We start from the raw sequence: 2926 nt of genomic DNA on the forward strand, positions 1-2926 counted from the left end.
TCCTGCCATAACTCCACAAACAAACTAAACAGGTTTTACCAATGCCTCATGATTCATTAACAAACACATTGTGCTTTGCAAATACAAAACACCATCTACAAACTAATGCATTTAGTTTTGCAAAGAAAAAACGTATCTATCAAACAAACACATAGCATTTTTCTAATAAATCATGTTTCAGAGACAAATTCAGCTTAGCTTTTACAAGTACACAACTTTTCTTTTAAGTACACAACTTTTTCTTCTCACGTCAGAATATTACTGCCAAAAGTCACGTGACTCACTTACGTGACTTTTGGCAGTAATATTCCGCCGTGGGTGGCTCATACACACTCACACATGCTCCACGGCAACAGGGGTCGCTACTGAGTCCATTGGGAAGGCGGGAGGTTGAGCAGAGCATGGAACAGCCCTTGCCAGTCTGATGGCAGGTGTTTCTAGCGATCAAGCGATCTGGGTCAGTGTTATAGTGATAATATTATAAACAAGGTGAATTTAGTGATCACAACGAAAACAGCCAAGACACATATTGAGCCCAGAAAATGAATGTTATTAGGGCTGTGAATATAATAAGCCTTTGTCTAAAATGAACAACATTGTAACTAAGGACTACAGTACTAGTTGACTGCTACCAGAAATCAAATGAAGTACTTTTACTGTGTACTTTGTGAGTAATCCTCTGTCAGAGTCCCCTCCATAGTATACATAATGCATGTTTTCTGCTATCTTTGATGAATGATAAAAATAAAATGTTACCATTAGTTCTTAATGAAATTGATACTGTTTGACTTTGTATTAGTTAGCCTACTACTAACAATACATTGAATTTCATTAAGAACTAATGGTAACATTTTATTTTTATCATTCATCAAAGANATCTATTGTCCATCGTATATTTTGATTATTATTTCATGGGAACCGTCCATAATCAAAGAGTCATTCGAAGTCAATCAAATACTTATTTCACTACAGGGTGATAGCAGGACACCCCATCTAGTCACTCAGAGAGAATCTGGACAATCTGATGTACAGTTTCAAAATAAAAGACCTTTGAAGTCTCATATGAGCTATTGTCCTTCTGTTTGTATCCAACAGTTCAAATGTTCTAATTACATTGAACCAGAATTGTCCCCCTTTTTTCTTTAACAGCGAAGAAAATTGATATGTTAATGAGATTTTGACCGCAAAACTCAAAATGTCCCCGGTTTTCATTTTGAAAATATGGTCACCTTATTCTACACCTGCTAGAGAGCAAAAATGTCCAAGGATTTTAGTTTGATGGCTGACATGTTTCTTAAATTTGCATGTAAGATAGAGCTGTCAGTGGAACATCCTGTATGCCTTTCAGACTCTCAAACAGGTTTCTTACCCGTGAGAGGCATTACGTTGTGATAAAAGTGTGTTTTATTAAATTGAGGTCAATGATCATTTATACAGCCCAAATCATTATCAAGATGAAAAGGCACTACTTTAGACCATGGTCCATGGTACTGACATTAAAATCAAACACTGTATTTGAAGAGCGTGCTGTATGATTATGGTTGGTTTAAAAATGTATTCTGTTATAATAGTTAACGGATTATCCTGTATCCTGATTACTTAACCCTGTGATCAGTAATCTGTTAATCCCCAGGCCTGGTTGTAGATAAGGGATCAGAAGCAATTTTTTATTTGAAAGGAAACCTGTTTAATTTCATGGTGCTCCTGTTTTAGTATTCCAGACTTCTTACTCCATCCTCCAGGCCCCCGTTAATATCTATTTTACATTCTTCCCCTCAGTGACAGGTGATGAATTGTTCTGCTGCGAAATACCTTTACCTGATTTTCATGCTTAATAACCAGCTCCTCATATCCAGAGCTGAAGTAAGAGGTGGGATTTAACCGACACCGAGGTGGAAAATGAACATTAAAAGCATTAAAAAGGCAATAATATAAGATGTCATGTTGTTCCCTTTGATTGTATTAGTCAGATTTCATGTTGTGGAAACAGACTTTGTGATGTCCAGAGAGGCAAAATGGATATTGAGCATAGAGTTACACAGAAGAAGAAGGCTTTAATATAATCAGCATCGGAAATCCATTTGTATTAATTAACAAAGGTCTACTGCAAGACGTTTTTCATGTTTTCTTCCTATTTTTGTGAATTTGTGAAAAGGATACACAATTTTTACTCTTGGGATAAAAGGAGCATAACACGTGAACCTTGTTCGTTAAAGACATCATCATTTTAGAATAGAAGAAGAATAGACTTACACAGAAGAAGTCTTAAATACGGTGTAATCACTATCAGTTATCATTTTCTTTATTAATTGACAATGGTCTACTTTAAGGCGATATTCATGTTTTTATAAATTGCTGTATTTTTATTGATGTGTAATCTGCTGCCAAGTAATCGCTGAGGAAACGCCATTTTTACTCATTAAGGGGCGTAACACGTGGTCCTTGTTCGATAACGACACAATAATAATAATTCAACAAAGTCTGTAGCTCAGTACGTGACGATGCAGCAAGGTGGATATTAATATATAGTCTTTTTGCACTATTATTTTTGTATTTTATTATATATGTTGAATTGTTGGAGGAGTTCAGGTCAGAAGAATTTGATTGTCATTTCTACACGGTAGCTTTGTGCATATGACAATACAACCTTTGAATCTTTTGTATCTTGAATATTGACCACAGATGCTATCTCACTTTAGGATGGACGAGACATATTAATAATAATAATAATAATAATACATTTTATTTGTATAGCACCTTTCTTGCACAAAGCAGCCCAAAGCATACTTGCCAACCTTTAGACCTCAAAATGCAAAATTGGGGGGGGGAGGGGGGTGCTAGTGGATCGCCGGAGCTCTTAGATTAACATTAACATGCTTATTGTAGTTGTAAGTGCACTGCCTTGCGGCCTGTAGCACCGTCCTTG

At 36.0% G+C, this 2926-nt stretch overlaps 1 protein-coding gene across 1 annotated transcript in view; it reads left to right on the forward strand.

Annotated features, from left to right (window-relative positions):
- Positions 1-2926, forward strand: part of epha4b (eph receptor A4b) — a 177462-nt gene that overhangs the window by 76644 nt on the left and 97892 nt on the right. The gene's annotated exons all lie outside the window — the stretch shown is intronic.

The sequence above is a fragment of the Notothenia coriiceps genome, unplaced genomic scaffold, assembly GCF_000735185.1.
Source record: "Notothenia coriiceps isolate Sejong01 unplaced genomic scaffold, NC01 NC01_scaffold00000969, whole genome shotgun sequence".
Lineage (NCBI taxonomy): Eukaryota > Metazoa > Chordata > Actinopteri > Perciformes > Nototheniidae > Notothenia > Notothenia coriiceps.